This window comes from Acipenser ruthenus, chromosome 10 (genome assembly GCF_902713425.1).
Source record: "Acipenser ruthenus chromosome 10, fAciRut3.2 maternal haplotype, whole genome shotgun sequence".
Classification (NCBI taxonomy): domain Eukaryota; kingdom Metazoa; phylum Chordata; class Actinopteri; order Acipenseriformes; family Acipenseridae; genus Acipenser; species Acipenser ruthenus.
Window position 1 is genome coordinate 22505937 of NC_081198.1, and position 24913 is coordinate 22530849.

The 24913-nt window shown below is 48.5% G+C and overlaps 6 non-coding genes and 2 pseudogenes across 6 annotated transcripts; all 8 read right to left on the minus strand.

Moving 5' to 3' along the window:
• Positions 1-54: 54 nt before the first annotated feature.
• On the minus strand, positions 55-245 carry LOC131739083 (U2 spliceosomal RNA). The gene has a single exon (XR_009330250.1). It is a non-coding gene; the product is annotated as a U2 spliceosomal RNA (small nuclear RNA).
• A 627-nt stretch (positions 246-872) lies between these two features.
• On the minus strand, positions 873-1059 carry LOC131738444 (U2 spliceosomal RNA). The gene has a single exon (XR_009329971.1). It is a non-coding gene; the product is annotated as a U2 spliceosomal RNA (small nuclear RNA).
• A 3371-nt stretch (positions 1060-4430) lies between these two features.
• Positions 4431-4621, minus strand: LOC131739268 (U2 spliceosomal RNA). The gene has a single exon (XR_009330436.1). It is a non-coding gene; the product is annotated as a U2 spliceosomal RNA (small nuclear RNA).
• Positions 4622-5219: 598 nt separating this feature from the next.
• Positions 5220-5410, minus strand: LOC131739085 (U2 spliceosomal RNA). Its single transcript, XR_009330252.1, has one exon. It is a non-coding gene; the product is annotated as a U2 spliceosomal RNA (small nuclear RNA).
• Positions 5411-12934: 7524 nt separating this feature from the next.
• Positions 12935-13125, minus strand: LOC131739086 (U2 spliceosomal RNA). The gene has a single exon (XR_009330253.1). It is a non-coding gene; the product is annotated as a U2 spliceosomal RNA (small nuclear RNA).
• A 599-nt stretch (positions 13126-13724) lies between these two features.
• LOC131738656 (U2 spliceosomal RNA) lies at positions 13725-13879 on the minus strand (annotated as a pseudogene).
• Positions 13880-20922: 7043 nt separating this feature from the next.
• On the minus strand, positions 20923-21113 carry LOC131738220 (U2 spliceosomal RNA). Its single transcript, XR_009329784.1, has one exon. It is a non-coding gene; the product is annotated as a U2 spliceosomal RNA (small nuclear RNA).
• Positions 21114-21691: 578 nt separating this feature from the next.
• LOC131738394 (U2 spliceosomal RNA) lies at positions 21692-21861 on the minus strand (annotated as a pseudogene).
• Between the last annotated feature and the right edge of the window lie 3052 nt (positions 21862-24913).

Here is a 24913-nt window from a genome sequence, read left to right on the forward strand (position 1 = left end):
TAGACAAAATGCTCACAGGAGAGATCCAGATCTGACTTTGACCAACGTTAGAGAAAGGTGTGCACCGTTCCCGGAGGTACTGCAATACCGGGCCGATGCGTGGAGTGGACGGAGCAAGCCCCTGTTCCATCTCCCGATTCCAAAAATCAATTTAATATATGGTCCCCTGATAGGGGACGTATCAGATATTAAACTGATAAGAACAGATACTACACTTGATCTTAGCCAAAAGGCCGAGAAGCGATGGCGACTTGGCCCTTGCCCGGGGCCCCCCAGCCCGGACGGCACAGGGGGATTCAAAGGTGGGTGCAAAATTCCAAGCACAAGCAGACCCCCAAAAAACGGGCTGCTGCTTCCAGAGGGGAAATGTACAATTTAAGCAGGAGGAAACAAAACAAAGCAAAAACACACACATAACACCAAAAACAAAACATAAACTGGCGGAGTGCGTCTTACAAATAGTCATGCCAAGCTGCTATGCTGTGCAAGGTGCCTTGGGTAACTACAACTGTGCCTCGCTGGCTGGCTGGCTTGCTAAGAAGGTCCTGGCATAGGGACATGTTCCACCACACTTGTCTGGTTAGCTGCATGCTCCCAGGAAACAACCTGCTGCTGTCTACATCATCACCACATGTGAATAAAAGAAAGAAAGACAGCAAGAAAGAAAGAGAGAAAGAAAGAGAGAAAGAGAGAAAGAAAGAAAGAAAGAGAGAAAGAGAGAAAGAAAGAGAGAAAGAAAGAAAGAGAGAAAGAAAAAAAAAAGAAGTAAAACGGCGGGAAAACTTGCATCAACACTGGCACTCTCCCTCCAGCAGGGGTAGACAAAATGCTCACAGGAGAGATCCAGATCTGACTTTGACCAACGTTAGAGAAAGGTGTGCACCGTTCCCGGAGGTACTGCAATACCGGGCCGATGCGTGGAGTGGACAGAGCAAGCCCCTGTTCCATCTCCCGATTCCAAAAATCAATTTAATATATGGTCCCCTGATAGGGGACGTATCAGATATTAAACTGATAAGAACAGATACGAGAAAGAGAGAAAGAAAGAGAGAAAGAGATTTTACATTTTTTACATTTACACCCATTCGTTTTTTTCATTCATTTTACATTTCTTTTAAAGATGACATTCATGCATACAGACATACATTTTGTTTTAAAAGCATTTAAAATACATTTAAAAACACCAAGACAATTGTGCTTTGTACATGGTTAAAACAGACACAGATTAAAATCAACATGAAAAAAACCTGTGCTGCTTTAAAAGTGACTGGAAAAAAAGAACCATCTATAAAAAACCAGTGTTTGTGAGGGCCGGGGAGTGCTCTCTAAAAAAGTTCAAAAGTGAACATAAAACTAGATCTAAAACAGGGACAGGGGAAAAGGGACAGTGTATAGAACAGTGAGTTAAAATTCTAAAATTTTAAAACACTTAAAATGTAACTTTTAATAGTTTACATTAAAAATCTTAAGATACATAAAACAAAACAAAACAAAATCAAATAAAACATTCAACGTAAATCAAATAAAAGTCCATAAAACTGAAACAAAAAGACTACATAAAACCAGGGCACCGTTGAAAAAACGGTCATGCCAGCTAAAAAGGGCGGAATGCTGGCATGACAAAATAAATAAAAGGCTTAGCGGTGCCCCGTAGTCCCGCTCCTAGGAGCTAGCGGTTCCAGTTTTTTCCTTTATTCCATCTTCACGTCCTGAAGTCCGGCGATCCTCCACTCCGCACAGGCCTTGTCCTTCCCGAGGGTCCGGATGTCCAGAATTACAAAGTCCTTGATAAGAGTTTGTGCCCTTCTGGTCGTGGTGATAGTGTCTAGCTCCTGCTTGTGATAGACACAGACGTTACGGCCTTCCCACAGGATCTGCTTGACAACATTGATAACACGCCAAACGCACTTAGCTGTGCTGGTATCGATTCCTCCCGCAGGCCCATAGAGCACAGTCTCAGCGGTCATCTTGGCCGTGTCAGCAAACCTGTTTAGGAAGACAGAGACAGAGAGCCAGACACTGCCAGCCACATCACACTCCCAGAAGATATGGGCTGGTGTTTCTCTCTTGCGGCACTTTGCATAGGGGCATGTTTCTACTTGGGCTAGTCCCCTCCTGAACATGAACGCTCGAGTGGGGAGTGCACTGTGGACGGTGTTCCATGCTATATCCTTCTGGACATTACTGAGGCAGCTGTGAGACACATTCTCCCAGATTTTTTGGCTTTGGGTGAGGGAGAAAGTAGCTACTTTTTCAATTTCCTGGGAACCGGCAAGATATTTAGTTACAGCCTTGTATTCCCAGGAGGCCAATTTTGCTTTATCTGAGCCCAATTTATATATAGTGTCCCATAAGGTTCTATAATACAATGGGGGGTCCCAGGAGTACGGCACGGTGTTATCAATAGTGCAGAGGCCCAAGGCCCTGAGACAGGTGGCAAAATAGAAACGATTCATGTAACATACCTTCCTGTCCAGGGCCTGGATGTTCTTGATAGTTTGCGTGAGCCCCTGCACTCGGGTGAGCTGCACAACGTCCGGGACCCCCTTACCTCCCTTCGAGTCTGGGTCTTGGATACTGTTGGTGGTGATGTGGACTGATCTTTGTTATTTGCTCCCTCTTCCTGCTCAGGCCTTGGCTTGTTCATGTTTGCCTTGCTGGCTCTGGCCATGTTGGCATAGGAAGAGGGGCAGTCCTTAAACAGGTGCCCCTTCTTTCCACACAAATTGCACTGCCTCTCTTCTCTGCAGTGGCTGGTCTCGTGGGGGGCGCCGCAGTTCCTGCACTTGACTACAGTACACGCGGCCGTCAGGTGTCCTAATTCCCCACATTTCCTGCAGAGTTTTGGCATCCCATTATAGAATACCAGCCCTCTGTTGGGCCCTAACACTATGGAGTTTGGAATGTGGCGGACGCCTCCAATGCCCGATGGATCAACATTAAGGCGTACCAGCCACTTTCTGGCTCCTGTCCAAATCCCATCTTCATCTGTAATTTTCCTCCCTTCTGATGACACCCTCCCATAGCGGTTAAGCCATGTTGTAATATCATAGTCGCTAACAGCCTCATTGAAAAATTGGACAGTAACAACTTTCATTTCTCTGTCTGTCAGTGCATCCACACAAAATTCTTTGTATGGAGCGAGATATTTATTCTCCCCCCAAAAGGACCACATTTCTTGTAACTTTTGGGGGTTCCTAAAACTGACCTCAAACACTTCCTTAAGCCCTGGCAATTTCACCAAACAATTCAAGTCAGAAGGGGAAAAACCCATACCCCTCTGAAGAATGGTCCGGCTGAACTCCAGTCTCGTCAGTCCTGGTTCCGTTTCATCTTGCTTGTTTCTTGTGAAGCGCACCGCATTGTGCCTCCTGGTTTCCTGGGTTGGCCGGAACGCCATCCTTCAGCTGGCTCCTCCGATTGGGGTGGGAGAAGCCTCTGGACGTCCGGGTTGTCTCTCTCTACGGAAAAGAGACAACGTAAGCAGCAAATCTGGGCAGTTGAAGGAACTATTACTTTAGTCCCTGAGGAGATGGTCGCCTCGCAAGAGGGACCCCCTCCCCAGGTGAACGGTGTCCTTCCCTGGCGGAGTAGGGGGCGCTGCTTGGCACCGAGACCACGTAGGAAGAATCGTGGCTGTGACGCCTCCTCGGGGTCCGGGGCCGCCCTCTGCTCCTCCCAGATGGCGCCCTCTGCTGGGCGCCTGCTGCTCTCTCGGTCTGGATCTCGATTACAATCAAGGGCTGGGGATGAGGTCGTCTAGGTCATCAAAGGGTCCTCAAAGGTCGTCTGGATGGTAGGTCCTCCTTCTCTCTAACTCCAGGAACGTCTGGAAAAGCCGGAACCGCCTGAAAAAGAAAAAAACGGGAACCGCCTGAAAAAGAAAAAACTGCTCTCAACAGTCAACAAAATCTTGAAAGACCCTCGGCCTGGATTGGGCAAGCCAAAACCAGACTGAGCATTAGTCTTCCAAAAAGTTGCCGAGCTGAAGAAAGCCAGTCAAAAATAAAAAAAATTCTGTTCCTCCTCACCCGAACAAACCTCTCACAGACCCTCGGAGGGAGCGGGCAATGCCACTACCCTCTAAGCCTTAGTCTTAGAAAGATTTATTCGAACTGAAGAGAAGCCAGAGTATATGGCTGGCTAAGAAGGACCTGGCATAGGGACATGTTCCACCACACTTGTCTGGTTAGCTGCATGCTCCCAGGAAACAAACTGCTGCTGTCTACATCATCACCACATGTGAATAAAAGAAAGAAAGACAGCAAGAAAGAAAGAGAGAAAGAAAGAGAAAGAAAGAAAGAGAGAAAGAAAAAAAAAGAAGTAAAACGGCGGGAAAACTTGCATCAACACTGGCACTCTCCCTCCAACAGGGGTAGACAAAATGCTCACAGGAGAGATCCAGATCTGACTTTGACCAACGTTAGAGAAAGGTGTGCACCGTTCCCGGAAAAACTGCAATACCGGGCCGATGCGTGGAGTGGACGGAGCAAGCCCCTGTTCCATCTCCCGATTCCAAAAATCAATTTAATATATGGTCCCCTGATAGGGGACGTATCAGATATTAAACTGATAAGAACAGATACTACACTTGATCTTAGCCAAAAGGCCGAGAAGCGATGGCGACTTGGCCCTTGCCCGGGGCCCCCCAGCCCGGACGGCACAGGGGGATTCAAAGGTGGGTGCAAAATTCCAAGCACAAGCAGACCCCCAAAAAACGGGCTGCTGCTTCCAGAGGGGAAATGTGCAATTTAAGCAGGAGTAAACAAAACAAAGCAAAAACACACACATAACACCAAAAACAAAACATAAACTGGCGGAGTGCGTCTTACAAATAGTCATGCCAAGCTGCTATGCTGTGCAAGGTGCCTTGGGTAACTACAACTGTGCCTCGCTGGCTGGCTGGCTTGCTAAGAAGGTCCTGGCATAGGGACATGTTCCACCACACTTGTCTGGTTAGCTGCATGCTCCCAGGAAACAACCTGCTGCTGTCTACATCATCACCACATGTGAATAAAAGAAAGAAAGACAGCAAGAAAGAAAGAGAGAAAGAAAGAGAGAAAGAGAGAAAGAAAGAGAGAAAGAAAGAAAGAGAGAAAGATAAAAAAAGAAGTAAAACGGCGGGAAAACTTGCATCAACACTGGCACTCTCCCTCCAGCAGGGGTAGACAAAATGCTCACAGGAGAGATCCAGATCTGACTTTGACCAACGTTAGAGAAAGGTGTGCACCGTTCCCGGAGGTACTGCAATACCGGGCCGATGCGTGGAGTGGACGGAGCAAGCCCCTGTTCCATCTCCCGATTCCAAAAATCAATTTAATATATGGTCCCCTGATAGGGGACGTATCAGATATTAAACTGATAAGAACAGATACTACACTTGATCTTAGCCAAAAGGCCGAGAAGCGATGGCGACTTGGCCCTTGCCTGGGGCCCCCCAGCCCGGACGGCACAGGGGGATTCATTGGTGGGTGCAAAATTCCAAGCACAAGCAGACCCCCAAAAAACGGGCTGCTGCTTCCAGAGGGGAAATGTGCAATTTAAGCAGGAGGAAACAAAACAAAGCAAAAACACACACATAACACCAAAAACAAAACATAAACTGGCGGAGTGCGTCTTACAAATAGTCATGCCAAGCTGCTATGCTGTGCAAGGTGCCTTGGGTAACTACAACTGTGCCTCGCTGGCTGGCTGGCTTGCTAAGAAGGTCCTGGCATAGGGACATGTTCCACCACACTTGTCTGGTTAGCTGCATGCTCCCAGGAAACAACCTGCTGCTGTCTACATCATCACCACATGTGAATAAAAGAAAGAAAGACAGCAAGAAAGAAAGAGAGAAAGAAAGAGAGAAAGAGAGAAAGAAAGAGAGAAAGAGATTTTACATTTTTTACATTTACACCCATTCGTTTTTTTCATTCATTTTACATTTCTTTTAAAGATGACATTCATGCATACAGACATACATTTTGTTTTAAAAGCATTTAAAATACATTTAAAAACACCAAGACAATTGTGCTTTGTACATGGTTAAAACATACACAGATTAAAATCAACATGAAAAAAACCTGTGCTGCTTTAAAAGTGACTGGAAAAAAAGAACCATCTATAAAAAACCAGTGTTTGTGAGGGCCGGGGAGTGCTCTCTAAAAAAGTTCAAAAGTGAACATAAAACTAGATCTAAAACAGGGACAGGGGAAAAGGGACAGTGTATAGAACAGTGAGTTAAAATTCTAAAATTTTAAAACACTTAAAATGTAACTTTTAATAGTTTACATTAAAAATCTTAAAGATACATAAAACAAAACAAAACAAAATCAAATAAAACATTCAACGTAAATCAAATAAAAGTCCATAAAACTGAAACAAAAAGACTACATAAAACCAGGGCACCGTTGAAAAAACGGTCATGCCAGCTAAAAAGGGCGGAATGCTGGCATGACAAAATAAATAAAAGGCTTAGCGGTGCCCCGTAGTCCCGCTCCTAGGAGCTAGCGGTTCCAGTTTTTTCCTTTATTCCATCTTCACGTCCTGAAGTCCGGCGATCCTCCACTCCGCGCAGGCCTTGTCCTTCCCGAGGGTCCGGATGTCCAGAATTACAAAGTCCTTGATAAGAGTTTGTGCCCTTCTGGTCGTGGTGATAGTGTCTAGCTCCTGCTTGTGATAGACACAGACGTTACGGCCTTCCCACAGGATCTGCTTGACAACATTGATGACACGCCAAACGCACTTAGCTGTGCTGGTATCGATTCCTCCCGCAGGCCCATAGAGCACAGTCTCAGCGGTCATCTTGGCCGTGTCAGCAAACCTGTTTAGGAAGACAGAGACAGAGAGCCAGACACTGCCAGCCACATCACACTCCCAGAAGATATGGGCTGGTGTTTCTCTCTTGCGGCACATTGCATAGGGGCATGTTTCTACTTGGGCTAGTCCCCTCCTGAACATGAACGCTCGAGTGGGGAATGCACTGTGGACGGTGTTCCATGCTATATCCTTCTGGACATTACTGAGGCAGCTGTGAGACACATTCTCCCAGATTTTTTGGCTTTGGGTGAGGGAGAAAGTAGCTACTTTTTCAATTTCCTGGGAAGCGGCAAGATATTTAGTTACAGCCTTGTATTCCCAGGAGGCCAATTTTGCTTTATCTAAGCCCAATTTATATATAGTGTCCCTTAAGGTTCTATAATACAATGGGGGGTCCCAGGAGTACGGCACGGTGTTATCAATAGTGCAGAGGCCCAAGGCCCTGAGACAGGTGGCAAAATAGAAACGATTCATGTAACATACCTTCCTGTCCAGGGCCTGGATGTTCTTGATAGTTTGCGTGAGCCCCTGCACTCGGGTGAGCTGCACAACGTCCGGGACCCCCTTACCTCCCTTCTTGTCGGCTTTACTCAGGGTGGCTCGCTTTACCCTCTCCATCTTGCTGCCCCAGATAAAGCGGTGGATAATGCGGTCCACCACTTTTTTGGTGGTCCTGTCTGGGGGAAAGATTTTTCCTACATAAGAGAGGATGGGGAACAGTATAGACTTGGTTATTAATACTCTACCCGTCATTGTTAAGGATCTTGTGCTCCATCCGCCAATCTTTTTACGGACCTGGTTAATGGCCGCCGTCCAGCTCTGGGCCCCCGAGCTATTGTTCTCGAAAATGAGGCCCAGAATCTTGATTTTGTCCTTTTTGACAGGGTACATGTCCGACAGTTCCCTATCTACCTGCCAATTTTTAGACACGTAGACTTCGCTCTTGGACTTATTAATCACTGCCCCGGTCGCCGTGCAGTACTTCTCAAGGATATTACTAATCCGAGGTACCGACGATGTGTTGGTGCAAATGAGTGACACATCGTCCATATATGCTGTTGTTTTGACCTGGACCCCGTTGGATCCAGGCAGCTGGAAACCAGTTATATTGGTATCCCTACGAATTGCCTGCAGGAGGGGTTCAATGCACACGACATATAGCAGTGGGGATAGTGGGCAACCCTGTCTGACCCCTGACTGGATAGATATTTTACCAGTCAGGTGCCTGTTCACCAAGACTCGGGTACTAATGTTTGTATATATGGTTTTAACCCACTCCCTAAGTCCAGGAGCGAATTTCATCTGGTCCATCACTTTGTACATATATTCATGGCTTACCCTATCGAACGCCTTCTCCTGGTCAAGGTTGAACAGGCAGAGGGGATGGTTCCGTTCTCTAGAATAAGCCAGAATGTCCCTTGTTAACATTAAAATATCCGTGATGGACCTCCCTGGGACGCCACAAGCCTGGTCGGGGCCAATGACCAAAGGGAGGTGTACTTGTAGCCGGAGCATCAGAGCTTTGGCTAGTATCTTGTAATCCACGCAAAGGAGGCTGATTGGGCGCCAATTCCGTAGATCTTTAACTTCCCCTTTCTTATGAAGGAGAGTAATTACACTCTCCCGCATAGAAGGGCCCAACCACTTCTCCCTGTAGACCGCTCTGTAGACCTCCGCTAAATGGACTTTTAGCATGTCCCAAAAAAGATGGTAATACTCACCCGGGATGCCATCTGGACCTGGCGTCTTACCGGTGTTCATGGTCTTAACCGCCTGGGTGAGCTCCTCCAGCGTGAGTTCTGGGTCCTTCTCCTCCTCCTCGTCGTCCCGCACTGAGTCAGGCTCCAACTGGCTCAGGAACCACTCTATCAGGGTGTCATCTGTAGCTTTGATGTTATATAGGTCCCTATAGAAGTTCTCTACCACTTTTTTCACTCCCTCACTATCCTCTACTATCCTCCCCCTGCTGTCGAGCATGGAGGACATCAAGTGCCGCTTCTCCCTCGTTTTCTGGAAGAAGAAGCGAGTACACTTTTCGTCTTCCTCCATTTTTTGCACTTTTGCATTGTGCATGACCTTTCGTTGTTCCTCCCTACAAAGCACTGAAAGATCTAGCTTGGTCTGGGCTATCTCGTCGCTTACAGGGAACCCCCGAAGCTGAAGCAGGCTCAGATGCTGGAGGGCAGCATTCAGGTGTTTATATTTGGCCCTCCTTTCTTTTGCTTTCCTCTTGCCTGCTGCTATGAAATAACCCTTAGTTCTGATTTTGACCATCTCCCACCACTCTATAGGGGAGTTGAATAGGTCACGCAAAGTGGTCCACTCAACAAGCCTGCTCTTATAGGCTGCAGCTATGGAGGGGTCATCGAGTAAGGAGGTGTTTAATTTCCAAACCCCTGACCCCATCTGGGAGGTCTGAGGGACCTGCAATGTTACCTGCAGGAGCCTATGGTCAGAGAAGAAGACGGCCTGGGTGTCTACTGCCGTCTTCGTAAGGGAGCTGGTATGCAGGACGAGATCTATACGGGAGAAGGAGGTCCCAGATGAGCTCACCCAGGTAAAGGGAGGCACCAGGTCCTTACCTGCATCACACAGGGAGAAATCAGATATTACGGAGGACAAAACTCTACTAGAGCGGTCGTTGCGTGGCCTGCTCCGGTCTACGTCCCTCAGAGCACAATTGAAGTCACCTGACACGATGACGGGTACGTTCCCCAGCAGGAGTGGACGCAGCTGTGGAAAAAATTGAACTCTTTCGTTTTGGTTAGTGGGTGCGTAGACATTGACCAGTCTGAGGGGAGTGTTGTTGTATGTCACATCCACGCTCAGAATTCTACCAGGTTCTACCTCCCTGCTGCTGCGGGAGGTAATAAATGGGTTTTTAAACAGGATACCTACTCCGTCGGCTCTGGCTATGTTGGAGCCCGACCAGAAGGAGTCCCCCAGGGTCCAAGTCTCCTTCAGGTTCCTATAATCAGGGCTCGACGAAATACCACACTCCTGCAGAAAGATGAGATCTGCTTTCAAGTTAGCTAGATAGTTTAGTACATCAAATCTTTTTTGTGTCTCCCTGATGCTCCTGACATTAACAGACACACATATCAGGGCCATCAGGGTAGCTAACAAGAAAAGGAGTCGCTGCGTCCACCCCATAGCGACTATGATTGGGAGGTCGGGACACTCTTCCTACTCTTAGCTCTACGCTTGCTTCGAGGGGGCTTGGGCTTATTTGCAACTCCCATCACCCCTGAGAAGGTACTCACTGCTGCCTCGTCCAAGAAGGCACCGTCTTTATATGCACAGTACGTGGAGTTGTTGGGGCTATTCAACTCCCCACAAGGTAAGTCTGGTGGAACTTGCTCAGGGCCCCTCGGAACGTGTGGGTCAGCTTTGTCCTGGGGGGGGGGTTATGACAGACAGCATTCTTTGGCTGTTACCGTCTGTTGAATTGGAGCTGTTAGCAGACTTCTGGCTTACCGCGTCCAGGGGTATTCCCATGTCCTCCAGTGCTGTATCTAGGAGGACCTCTAGGGGGCCCCTGGTTTTGCCCATACAAGGGATGGGGTCAAGGATGCTTTGAAGGGAGGCCCTTCGCTTGAAGAGGGTCATTGCTACAGAGGTACTGCTGGTCAGGGAAGGTGTTGACCCCGACCTCTCCCTCGGTGCATTAGTGAACACCTCTTCTGCGAGGTGTGCTAGGGTTTGTGCCAACGACTGGGAAGGCTGGCTGGGGATGCCCTGGCTGGCTGCTACCTGCCCACTAGGCGGCAGTGTAGCCGTCCCACTCGCCTCCGTCTCTGCCTGCGAGGGCAAGACTGGGGACTTTGTGTGGACATTAGCTGGTTTTGGATCTATGGGGGCCACCTGCAACTTGCTGTCTTTGATCCTGATCTTCTTTCTTTTCCCCCCCTCGTCTCTACCCTTTCTTTTCCCCACCCTCTGCTGGTTCTTCACTCCCTTCCCCTCCTTCTCACTCTCACTTTCACTGTCGCTTTTGCTTTCCTCCCCCACGGACTCAATCCTTATGGCGTCATAACGAGAGCCGAGGGGGAGTGCTGGCACTGAGAGGGCCCTACTCAGGGGGGGGGCCGCTGCTGGGTCCGGGCTCCCTCCCTGACTCGTGTTCTGCATCAGAGGAGCTACTGGAGGAGCTAGTGGAGTGGCTGTTGTACTCTCTCTCTGGGCTGGGGGAAGGGGTCCTCGTAAAACGGGACATGTCTCGGGGGCGGGGGGGTGAGGGGGTGCTGGTGATGATGGTGGTGCTGGAGTCTGGGTCTTGGATACTGTTGGTGGTGATGTGGACTGATCTTTGTTACTTGCTCCCTCTTCCTGCTCAGGCCTAGGCTTGTTCATGTTTGCCTTGCTGGCTCTGGCCATGTTGGCATAGGAAGAGGGGCAGTCCTTAAACAGGTGCCCCTTCTTTCCACACAAATTGCACTGCCTCTCTTCTCTGCAGTGGCTGGTCTCGTGGGGGGCGCCGCAGTTCCTGCACTTGACTACAGTACACGCGGCCGCCAGGTGTCCTAATTCCCCACATTTCCTGCAGAGTTTTGGCATCCCATTATAGAATACCAGCCCTCTGTTGGGCCCTAACACTATGGAGTTTGGAATGTGGCGGACGCCTCCAATGCCCGATGGATCAACATTAAGGCGTACCAGCCACTTTCTGGCTCCTGTCCAAACCCCATCTTCGTCTGTAATTTTCCTCCCTTCTGATGACACCCTCCCATAGCGGTTAAGCCATGTTGTAATATCATAGTCGCTAACAGCCTCATTGAAAAATTGGACAGTAACAACTTTCATTTCTCTGTCTGTCAGTGCATCCACACAAAATTCTTTGTATGGAGCGAGATATTTATTCTCCCCCCAAAAGGACCACATTTCTTGTAACTTTTGGGGGTTCCTAAAACTGACCTCAAACACTTCCTTAAGCCCTGGCAATTTCACCAAACAATTCAAGTCAGAAGGGGAAAAACCCATACCCCTCTGAAGAATGGTCCGGCTGAACTCCAGTCTCGTCAGTCCTGGTTCCGTTTCATCTTGCTTGTTTCTTGTGAAGCGCACCGCATTGTGCCTCCTGGTTTCCTGGGTTGGCCGGAACGCCATCCTTCAGCTGGCTCCTCCGATTGGGGTGGGAGAAGCCTCTGGACGTCCGGGTTGTCTCTCTCTACGGAAAAGAGACAACGTAAGCAGCAAATCTGGGCAGTTGAAGGAACTATTACTTTAGTCCCTGAGGAGATGGTTGCCTCGCAAGAGGGACCCCCTCCCCAGGTGAACGGTGTCCTTCCCTGGCGGAGTAGGGGGCGCTGCTTGGCACCGAGACCACGTAGGAAGAATCGTGGCTGTGACGCCTCCTCGGGGTCCGGGGCCGCCCTCTGCTCCTCCCAGATGGTGCCCTCTGCTGGGTGCCTGCTGCTCTCTCGGTCTGGATCTCGACTACAATCAAGGGCTGGGGATGAGGTCGTCTAGGTCATCAAAGGGTCCTCAAAGGTCGTCTGGATGGTAGGTCCTCCTTCTCTCTAACTCCAGGAACGTCTGGAAAAGCCGGAACCGCCTGAAAAAGAAAAAAACGGGAACCGCCTGAAAAAGAAAAAACTGCTCTCAACAGTCAACAAAATCTTGAAAGACCCTCGGCCTGGATTGGGCAAGCCAAAACCAGACTGAGCATTAGTCTTCCAAAAAGTTGCCGAGCTGAAGAAAGCCAGTCAAAAATAAAAAAAATTCTGTTCCTCCTCACCCGAACAAACCTCTCACAGACCCTCGGAGGGAGCGGGCAATGCCACTACCCTCTAAGCCTTAGTCTTAGAAAGATTTATTCGAACTGAAGAGAAGCCAGAGTATATGGCTGGCTAAGAATGACCTGGCATAGGGACATGTTCCACCACACTTGTCTGGTTAGCTGCATGCTCCCAGGAAACAAACTGCTGCTGTCTACATCATCATCACATGTGAATAAAAGAAAGAAAGACAGCAAGAAAGAAAGAGAGAAAGAAAGAGAAAGAAAGAGAGAAAGAAAAAAAAAAGAAGTAAAACGGCGGGAAAACTTGCATCAACACTGGCACTCTCCCTCCAGCAGGGGTAGACAAAATGCTCACAGGAGAGATCCAGATCTGACTTTGACCAACGTTAGAGAAAGGTGTGCACCGTTCCCGGAGGTACTGCAATACCGGGCCGATGCGTGGAGTGGACGGAGCAAGCCCCTGTTCCATCTCCCGATTCCAAAAATCAATTTAATATATGGTCCCCTGATAGGGGACGTATCAGATATTAAACTGATAAGAACAGATACTACACTTGATCTTAGCCAAAAGGCCGAGAAGCGATGGCGACTTGGCCCTTGCCCGGGGCCCCCCAGCCCGGACGGCACAGGGGGATTCAAAGGTGGGTGCAAAATTTCAAGCACAAGCAGACCCCAAAAAAACGGGCTGCTGCTTCCAGAGGGGAAATGTGCAATTTAAGCAGGAGAAAACAAAACAAAGCAAAAACACACACATAACACCAAAAACAAAACATAAACTGGCGGAGTGCGTCTTACAAATAGTCATGCCAAGCTGCTATGCTGTGCAAGGTGCCTTGGGTAACTACAACTGTGCCTCGCTGGCTGGCTGGCTTGCTAAGAAGGTCCTGGCATAGGGACATGTTCCACCACACTTGTCTGGTTAGCTGCATGCTCCCAGGAAACAACCTGCTGCTGTCTACATCATCACCACATGTGAATAAAAGAAAGAAAGACAGCAAGAAAGAAAGAGAGAAAGAAAGAGAGAAAGAGAGAAAGAAAGAGAGAAAGAAAGAAAGAGAGAAAGAAAAAAAAAAGAAGTAAAACGGCGGGAAAACTTGCATCAACACTGGCACTCTCCCTCCAGCAGGGGTAGACAAAATGCTCACAGGAGAGATCCAGATCTGACTTTGACCAACGTTAGAGAAAGGTGTGCACCGTTCCCGGAGGTACTGCAATACCGGGCCGATGCGTGGAGTGGACGGAGCAAGCCCCTGTTCCATCTCCCGATTCCAAAAATCAATTTAATATATGGTCCCCTGATAGGGGACGTATCAGATATTAATACTCTTTTATTGAGATTTTACATTTTTTACATTTACACCCATTCGTTTTTTCATTCATTTTACATTTCTTTTAAAGATGACATTCATGCATACAGACATACATTTTGTTTTAAAAGCATTTAAAATACATTTAAAAACACCAAGACAATTGTGCTTTGTACATGGTTAAAACAGACACAGATTAAAATCAACATGAAAAAAACCTGTGCTGTTTTAAAAGTGACTGGAAAAAAAGAACCATCTATAAAAAACCAGTGCTTGTGAGGGCCGGGGAGTGCTCTCTAAAAAAGTGAACATAAACCTAGATCTAAAACAGGGACAGGGGAAAAGGGACAGTGTATAAACAGTGAGTTAAAATTCTAAAATTTTAAAACACTTAAAATGTAACTTTTAATAGTTTACATTAAAAATCTTAAAGATACATAAAACAAAACAAAACAAAATCAAATAAAACATTCAAATTAAATCAAAGGTCCATAAAACTGAAACAAAAAGACTACATAAAACCAGGGCACCGTTGAAAAACGGTCATGCCAGCTAAAAAGGGCGGAATGCTGGCATGACAAAATAAATAAAAGGCTTAGCGGTGCCCCGTAGTCCCGCTCCTAGGAGCTAGCGGTTCCAGTTTTTTCCTTTATTCCATCTTCACGTCCTGAAGTCCGGCGATCCTCCACTCCGCGCAGGCCTTGTCCTTCCCGAGGGTCCGGATGTCCAGAATTACAAAGTCCTTGATAAGAGTTTGTGCCCTTCTGGTCGTGGTGATAGTGTCTAGCTCCTGCTTGTGATAGACACAGACGTTACGGCCTTCCCACAGGATCTGCTTGACAACATTGATGACACGCCAAACGCACTTAGCTGTGCTGGTAGTGATTCCTCCCGCAGGCCCATAGAGCACAGTCTCAGCGGTCATCTTGGCCGTGTCAGCAAACCTGTTTAGGAAGACAGAGACAGAGAGCCAGACACTGCCAGCCACATCACACTCCCAGAAGATATGGGCTGGTGTTTCTCTCTTGCGGCACTTTGCATAGGGGCATGTTTCTACTTGGGCTAGTCCCCTCCTGAACATGAACGCTCGAGTGGGGAGTGCACTGTGGACGGTGTTCCATGCTATATCCTTCTGGACATTACTGAGGCAGCTGTGAGACACATTCTCCCAGATTTTTTGGCTTTGGGTGAGGGAGAAAGTAGCTACTTTTTCAATTTCCTGGGAACCGGCAAGATATTTAGTTACAGCCTTGTATTCCCAGGAGGCCAATTTTGCTTTATCTAAGCCCAATTTATATATAGTGTCCCTTAAGGTTCTATAATACAATGGGGGGTCCCAGGAGTACGGCACGGTGTTATCAATAGTGCAGAGGCCCAAGGCCCTGAGACAGGTGGCAAAATAGAAACGATTCATGTAACATACCTTCCTGTCCAGGGCCTGGATGTTCTTGATAGTTTGCGTGAGCCCCTGCACTCGGGTGAGCTGCACAACGTCCGGGACCCCCTTACCTCCCTTCTTGTCGACTTTACTCAGGGTGGCTCGCTTTACCCTCTCCATCTTGCTGCCCCAGATAAAGCGGTGGATAATGCGGTCCACCACTTTTTTGGTGGTCCTGTCTGGGGGAAAGATTTTTCCTACATAAGAGAGGATGGGGAACAGTATAGACTTGGTTATTAATACTCTACCCGTCATTGTTAAGGATCTTGTGCTCCATCCGCCAATCTTTTTACGGACCTGGTTAATGGCCGCCGTCCAGCTCTGGGCCCCCGAGCTATTGTTCTCGAAAATGAGGCCCAGAATCTTGATTTTGTCCTTTTTGACAGGGTACATGTCCGACAGTTCCCTATCTACCTGCCAATTTTTAGACACGTAGACTTCGCTCTTGGACTTATTAATCACTGCCCCGGTCGCCGTGCAGTACTTCTCAAGGATATTACTAATCCGAGGTACCGACGATGTGTTGGTGCAAATGAGTGACACATCGTCCATATATGCTGTTGTTTTGACCTGGACCCCGTTGGATCCAGGCAGCTGGAAACCAGTTATATTGGTATCCCTACGAATTGCCTGCAGGAGGGGTTCAATGCACACGACATATAGCAGTGGGGATAGTGGGCAACCCTGTCTGACCCCTGACTGGATAGATATTTTACCAGTCAGGTGCCTGTTCACCAAGACTCGGGTACTAATGTTTGTATATATGGTTTTAACCCACTCCCTAAGTCCAGGAGCGAATTTCATCTGGTCCATCACTTTGTACATATATTCATGGCTTACCCTATCGAACGCCTTCTCCTGGTCAAGGTTGAACAGGCAGAGGGGATGGTTCCGTTCTCTAGAATAAGCCAGAATGTCCCTTGTTAACATTAAAATATCCGTGATGGACCTCCCTGGGACGCCACAAGCCTGGTCGGGGCCAATGACCAAAGGGAGGTGTACTTGTAGCCGGAGCATCAGAGCTTTGGCTAGTATCTTGTAATCCACGCAAAGGAGGCTGATTGGGCGCCAATTCCGTAGATCTTTAACTTCCCCTTTCTTATGAAGGAGAGTAATTACACTCTCCCGCATAGAAGGGCCCAACCGCTTCTCCCTGTAGACCGCTCTGTAGACCTCCGCTAAATGGACTTTTAGCGTGTCCCAAAAAAGATGGTAATACTCACCCGGGATGCCATCTGGACCTGGCGTCTTACCGGTGTTCATGGTCTTAACCGCCTGGGTGAGCTCCTCCAGCGTGAGTTCTGGGTCCTTCTCCTCCTCCTCGTCGTCCCGCACTGAGTCAGGCTCCAACTGGCTCAGGAACCACTCTATCAGGGTGTCATCTGTAGCTTTGATGTTATACAGGTCCCTATAGAAGTTCTCTACCACTTTTTTCACTCCCTCACTATCCTCTACTATCCTCCCCCTGCTGTCGAGCATGGAGGACATCAAGTGCCGCTTCTCCCTCGTTTTCTGGAAGAAGAAGCGAGTACACTTTTCGTCTTCCTCCATTTTTTGCACTTTTGCATTGTGCATGACCTTTCGTTGTTCCTCCCTACAAAGCACTGAAAGATCTAGCTTGGTCTGGGCTATCTCGTCGCTTACAGGGAACCCCCGAAGCTGAAGCAGGCTCAGACGCTGGAGGGCAGCATTCAGGTATTTATATTTGGCTCTCCTTTCTTTTGCTTTCCTCTTGCCTGCTGCTATGAAATAACCCTTAGTTCTGATTTTGACCATCTCCCACCACTCTATAGGGGAGTTGAATAGGTCACGCAAAGTGGTCCACTCAACAAGCCTGCTCTTATAGGCTGCAGCTATGGAGGGGTCATCGAGTAAGGAGGTGTTTAATTTCCAGACCCCTGACCCCATCTGGGAGGTCTGAGGGACCTGCAATGTTACCTGCAGGAGCCTATGGTCAGAGAAGAAGACGGCCTGGGTGTCTACTGCCGTCTTCGTAAGGGAGCTGGTATGCAGGACGAGATCTATACGGGAGAAGGAGGTCCCAGATGAGCTCACCCAGGTAAAGGGAGGCACCAGGTCCTTACCTGCATCACACAGGGAGAAATCAGATATTACGGAGGACAAAACTCTACTAGAGCGGTCGTTGCGTGGCCTGCTCCGGTCTACGTCCCTCAGAGCACAATTGAAGTCACCTGACACGATGACGGGTACGTTCCCCAGCAGGAGTGGACGCAGCTGTGGAAAAAATTGAACTCTTTCGTTTTGGTTAGTGGGTGCGTAGACATTGACCAGTCTGAGGGGAGTGTTGTTGTATGTCACATCCACGCTCAGAATTCTACCAGGTTCTACCTCCCTGCTGCTGCGGGAGGTAATAAAAGGGTTTTTAAACAGGATACCTACTCCGTCGGCTCTGGCTATGTTGGAGCCCGACCAGAAGGAGTCCCCCAGGGTCCAAGTCTCCTTCAGGTCCCTATAATCAGGGCTCGACGAAATACCACACTCCTGCAGAAAGATGAGATCTGCTTTCAAGTTAGCTAGATAGTTTAGTACATCAAATCTTTTTTGTGTCTCCCTGATGCTCCTGACATTAACAGACACACATATCAGGGCCATCAGGGTAGCTAACAAGAAAAGGAGTCGCTGCGTCCACCCCATAGCGACTATGATTGGGAGGTCGGGACACTCTTCCTACTCTTAGCTCTACGCTTGCTTCGAGGGGGCTTGGGCTTATTTGCAACTCCCATCACCCCTGAGAAGGTACTCACTGCTGCCTCGTCCAAGAAGGCACCATCTTTATATGCACAGTACGTGGAGTTGTTTGGGCTATTCAACTCCCCACAAGGTAAGTCTGGTGGAACTTGCTCAGGGCCCCTCGGAACGTGTGGGTCAGCTTTGTCCTGGGGGGGGGTTATGACAGACAGCATTCTTTGGCTGTTACCGTCTGCTGAATTGGAGCTGTTAGCAGACTTCTGGCTTACCGCGTCCAGGGGTATTCCCATGTCCTCCAGTGCTGTATCTAGGAGGACCTCTAGGGGGCCCCTGGTTTTGCCCATACAAGGGAGGGGGTCAAGGATGCTTTGAAGGGAGGCCCTTCGCTTGAAGAGGGTCATTGCTACCGAGGTACTGCTGGTCAGGGAAGGTGTTGACCCCGACCTCTCCCTCAGTGCATTAGTGAACACCTCTTCTGCGAGGTGTGCTAGGGTTTGTGCCAACGACTGGGAAGGCTGGCTGGGGATGCCCTGGCTGGCTGCTACCTGCCCATTAGACGGCAGTGTAGCCGTCCCACTCGCCTCCGTCTCTGCCTGCGAGGGCAAGACTGGGGACTTTGTGTGGACATTATCTGGTTTTGGATCTATGGGGGCCACCTGCAACTTGCTGTCTTTGATCTTGATCTTCTTTCTTTTCCCCCCATCGTCTCTACCCTTTCTTTTCCCCACCCTCTGCTGGTTCTTCATTCCCTTCCCCTCCTTTTCACTCTCACTTTCACTGTCGCTTTCGCTTTCCTCCCCCACGGACTCAATCCTTATGGCGTCATAACGAGAGCCGAGGGGGAGTGCTGGCGCTGAGAGGGCCCTACTCAGGGGGGGCCGCTGCTGGGTCCGGGCTCCCTCCCTGCCTCGTGTTCTGTATCAGAGGAGCTACTGGAGGAGCTAGTGGAGTAGCTATTGTACTCTCTCTCTGGGCTGGGGGAAGGGGTCCTCGTAAAACGGGACATGTCTCGGGGGCGGGGGGGTGAGGGGGGTGCTGGTGATGATGGTGGTGCTGGAGTCTGGGTTTTGGATACTGTTGGTGGTGATGTGGACTGATCTTTGTTATTTGTTCCCTCTTCCTGCTCAGGCCTAGGCTTGTTCGTATTTGCCTTGCTGGCTCTGGCCATGTTGGCATAGGAAGAGGGGCAGTCCTTAAACAGGTGCCCCTTCTTTCCACACAAATTGCACTGCCTCTCTTCTCTGCAGTGGCTGGTCTCGTGGGGGGCGCCGCAGTTCCTGCACTTGACTACAGTACATGCGGCCGCCAGGTGTCCTAATTCCCCACATTTCCTGCAGAGTTTTGGCATCCCATTATAGAATACCAGCCCTCTGTTGGGCCCTAACACTATGGAGTTTGGAATGTGGCGGACGCCTCCAATGCCCGATGGATCAACATTAAGGCGTACCAGCCACTTTCTGGCTCCTGTCCAAACCCCATCTTCGTCTGTAATTTTCCTCCCTTCTGATGACACCCTCCCATAGCGGTTAAGCCATGTTGTAATATCATAGTCGCTAACAGCCTCATTGAAAAATTGGACAGTAACAACTTTCATTTCTCTGTCTGTCAGTGCATCCACACAAAATTCTTTGTATGGAGCGAGATATTTATTCTCCCCCCAAAAGGACCACATTTCTTGTAACTTTTGGGGGTTCCTAAAACTGACCTCAAACACTTCCTTAAGCCCTGGCAATTTCACCAAACAATTCAAGTCAGAAGGGGAAAAACCCATACCCCTCTGAAGAATGGTCCGGCTGAACTCCAGTCTCGTCAGTCCTGGTTCCGTTTCATCTTGCTTGTTTCTTGTGAAGCGCACCGCATTGTGCCTCCTGGTTTCCTGGGTTGGCCGGAACGCCATCCTTCAGCTGGCTCCTCCGATTGGGGTGGGAGAAGCCTCTGGACGTCCGGGTTGTCTCTCTCTACGGAAAAGAGACAACGTAAGCAGCAAATCTGGGCAGTTGAAGGAACTATTACTTTAGTCCCTGAGGAGATGGTCGCCTCGCAAGAGGGACCCCCTCCCCAGGTGAACGGTGTCCTTCCCTGGCGGAGTAGGGGGCGCTGCTTGGCACCGAGACCACGTAGGAAGAATCGTGGCTGTGACGCCTCCTCGGGGTCCGGGGCCGCCCTCTGCTCCTCCCAGATGGCGCCCTCTGCTGGGCGCCTGCTGCTCTCTCGGTCTGGATCTCGATTACAATCAAGGGCTGGGGATGAGGTCGTCTAGGTCATCAAAGGGTCCTCAAAGGTCGTCTGGATGGTAGGTCCTCCTTCTCTCTAACTCCAGGAACGTCTGGAAAAGCCGGAACCGCCTGAAAAAGAAAAAAACGGGAACCGCCTGAAAAAGAAAAAACTGCTCTCAACAGTCAACAAAATCTTGAAAGACCCTCGGCCTGGATTGGGCAAGCCAAAACCAGACTGAGCATTAGTCTTCCAAAAAGTTGCCGAGCTGAAGAAAGCCAGTCAAAAATAAAAAAAATTCTGTTCCTCCTCACCCGAACAAACCTCTCACAGACCCTCGGAGGGAGCGGGCAATGCCACTACCCTCTAAGCCTTAGTCTTAGAAAGATTTATTCGAACTGAAGAGAAGCCAGAGTATATGGCTGGCTAAGAAGGACCTGGCATAGGGACATGTTACACCACACTTGTCTGGTTAGCTGCATGCTCCCAGGAAACAAACTGCTGCTGTCTACATCATCACCACATGTGAATAAAAAAAAGAAAGACAGCAAGAAAGAAAGAGAGAAAGAAAGAGAAAGAAAGAAAGAGAGAAAGAAAAAAAAAGAAGTAAAACGTTGGGAAAACTTGCATCAACACTGGCACTCTCCCTCCAGCAGGGGTAGACAAAATGCTCACAGGAGAGATCCAGATCTGACTTTGACCAACGTTAGAGAAATGTGTGCACCGTTCCCAGAGGTACTGCAATACCGGGCCGATGCGTGGAGTGGACGGAGCAAGCCCCTGTTCCATCTCCCGATTCCAAAAATCAATTTAATATATGGTCCCCTGATAGGGGACGTATCAGATATTAAACTGATAAGAACAGATACTACACTTGATCTTAGCCAAAAGGCCGAGAAGCGATGGCGACTTGGCCCTTGCCCGGGGCCCCCCAGCCCGGACGGCACAGGGGGATTCAAAGGTGGGTGCAAAATTCCAAGCACAAGCAGACCCCCAAAAAACGGGCTGCTGCTTCCAGAGGGGAAATGTGCAATTTAAGCAGGAGAAAACAAAACAAAGCAAAAACACACACATAACACCAAAAACAAAACATAAACTGGCGGAGTGCGTCTTACAAATAGTCATGCCAAGCTGCTATGCTGTGCAAGGTGCCTTGGGTAACTACAACTGTGCCTCGCTGGCTGGCTGGCTTGCTAAGAAGGTCCTGGCATAGGGACATGTTCCACCACACTTGTCTGGTTAGCTGCATGCTCCCAGGAAACAACCTGCTGCTGTCTACATCATCACCACATGTGAATAAAAGAAAGAAAGACAGCAAGAAAGAAAGAGAGAAAGAAAGAGAGAAAGAAAGAAAGAGAGAAAGAAAAAAAAAGAAGTAAAACGGCGGGAAAACTTGCATCAACACTGGCACTCTCCCTCCAGCAGGGGTAGACAAAATGCTCACAGGAGAGATCCAGATCTGACTTTGACCAACGTTAGAGAAAGGTGTGCACCGTTCCCGGAGGTACTGCAATACCGGGCCGATGCGTGGAGTGGACGGAGCAAGCCCCTGTTCCATCTCCCGATTCCAAAAATCAATTTAATATATGGTCCCCTGATAGGGGACGTATCAGATATTAAACTGATAAGAACAGATACTCTTTTATTGAGATTTTACATTTTTTACATTTACACCCATTCGTTTTTTCATTCATTTTACATTTCTTTTAAAGATGACATTCATGCATACAGACATACATTTTGTTTTAAAAGCATTTAAAATACATTTAAAAACACCAAGACAATTGTGCTTTGTACATGGTTAAAACAGACACAGATTAAAATCAACATGAAAAAAACCTGTGCTGTTTTAAAAGTGACTGGAAAAAAAGAACCATCTATAAAAAACCAGTGCTTGTGAGGGCCGGGGAGTGCTCTCTAAAAAAGTTCAAAAGTGAACATAAAACTAGATCTAAAACAGGGACAGGGGAAAAGGGACAGTGTATAGAACAGTGAGTTAAAATTCTAAAATTTTAAAACACTTAAAATGTAACTTTTAATAGTTTACATTAAAAATCTTAAAGATACATAAAACAAAACAAAACAAAATCAAATAAAACATTCAACGTAAATCAAATAAAAGTCCATAAAACTGAAACAAAAAGACTACATAAAACCAGGGCACCGTTGAAAAAACGGTCATGCCAGCTAAAAAGGGCGGAATGCTGGCATGACAAAATAAATAAAAGGCTTAGCGGTGCCCCGTAGTCCCGCTCCTAGGAGCTAGCGGTTCCAGTTTTTTCCTTTATTCCATCTTCACGTCCTGAAGTCCGGCGATCCTCCACTCCGCGCAGGCCTTGTCCTTCCCGAGGGTCCGGATGTCCAGAATTACAAAGTCCTTGATAAGAGTTTGTGCCCTTCTGGTCGTGGTGATAGTGTCTAGCTCCTGCTTGTGATAGACACAGACGTTACGGCCTTCCCACAGGATCTGCTTGACAACATTGATGACACGCCAAACGCACTTAGCTGTGCTGGTATCGATTCCTCCCGCAGGCCCATAGAGCACAGTCTCAGCGGTCATCTTGGCCGTGTCAGCAAACCTGTTTAGGAAGACAGAGACAGAGAGCCAGACACTGCCAGCCACATCACACTCCCAGAAGATATGGGCTGGTGTTTCTCTCTTGCGGCACTTTGCATAGGGGCATGTTTCTACTTGGGCTAGTCCCCTCCTGAACATGAACGCTCGAGTGGGGAGTGCACTGTGGACGGTGTTCCATGCTATATCCTTCTGGACATTACTGAGGCAGCTGTGAGACACATTCTCCCAGATTTTTTGGCTTTGGGTGAGGGAGAAAGTAGCTACTTTTTCAATTTCCTGGGAACCGGCAAGATATTTAGTTACAGCCTTGTATTCCCAGGAGGACAATTTTGCTTTATCTAAGCCCAATTTATATATAGTGTCCCTTAAGGTTCTATAATACAATGGGGGGTCCCAGGAGTACGGCACGGTGTTATCAATAGTGCAGAGGCCCAAGGCCCTGAGACAGGTGGCAAAATAGAAACGATTCATGTAACATACCTTCCTGTCCAGGGCCTGGATGTTCTTGATAGTTTGCGTGAGCCCCTGCACTCGGGTGAGCTGCACAACGTCCGGGACCCCCTTACCTCCCTTCTTGTCGGCTTTACTCAGGGTGGCTCGCTTTACCCTCTCCATCTTGCTGCCCCAGATAAAGCGGTGGATAATGCGGTCCACCACTTTTTTGGTGGTCCTGTCTGGGGGAAAGATTTTTCCTACATAAGAGAGGATGGGGAACAGTATAGACTTGGTTATTAATACTCTACCCGTCATTGATAAGGATCTTGTGCTCCATCCGCCAATCTTTTTACGGACCTGGTTAATGGCCGCCGTCCAGCTCTGGGCCCCCGAGCTATTGTTCTCGAAAATGAGGCCCAGAATCTTGATTTTGTCCTTTTTGACAGGGTACATGTCCGACAGTTCCCTATCTACCTGCCAATTTTTAGACACGTAGACTTCGCTCTTGGACTTATTAATCACTGCCCCGGTCGCCGTGCAGTACTTCTCAAGGATATTACTAATCCGAGGTACCGACGATGTGTTGGTGCAAATGAGTGACACATCGTCCATATATGCTGTTGTTTTGACCTGGACCCCGTTGGATCCAGGCAGCTGGAAACCAGTTATATTGGTATCCCTACGAATTGCCTGCAGGAGGGGTTCAATGCACACGACATATAGCAGTGGGGATAGTGGGCAACCCTGTCTGACCCCTGACTGGATAGATATTTTACCAGTCAGGTGCCTGTTCACCAAGACTCGGGTACTAATGTTTGTATATATGGTTTTAACCCACTCCCTAAGTCCAGGAGCGAATTTCATCTGGTCCATCACTTTGTACATATATTCATGGCTTACCCTATCGAACGCCTTCTCCTGGTCAAGGTTGAACAGGCAGAGGGGATGGTTCCGTTCTCTAGAATAAGCCAGAATGTCCCTTGTTAACATTAAAATATCCGTGATGGACCTCCCTGGGACGCCACAAGCCTGGTCGGGGCCAATGACCAAAGGGAGGTGTACTTGTAGCCGGAGCATCAGAGCTTTGGCTAGTATCTTGTAATCCACGCAAAGGAGGCTGATTGGGCGCCAATTCCGTAGATCTTTAACTTCCCCTTTCTTATGAAGGAGAGTAATTACACTCTCCCGCATAGAAGGGCCCAACAGCTTCTCCCTGTAGACCGCTCTGTAGACCTCCGCTAAATGGACTTTTAGCGTGTCCCAAAAAAGATGGTAATACTCACCCGGGATGCCATCTGGACCTGGCGTCTTACCGGTGTTCATGGTCTTAACCGCCTGGGTGAGCTCCTCCAGCGTGAGTTCTGGGTCCTTCTCCTCCTCCTCGTCGTCCCGCACTGAGTCAGGCTCCAACTGGCTCAGGAACCACTCTATCAGGGTGTCATCTGTAGCTTTGATGTTATACAGGTCCCTATAGAAGTTCTCTACCACTTTTTTCACTCCCTCACTATCCTCTACTATCCTCCCCCTGCTGTCGAGCATGGAGGACATCAAGTGCCGCTTCTCCCTCGTTTTCTGGAAGAAGAAGCGAGTACACTTTTCGTCTTCCTCCATTTTTTGCACTTTTGCATTGTGCATGACCTTTCGTTGTTCCTCCCTACAAAGCACTGAAAGATCTAGCTTGGTCTGGTCTA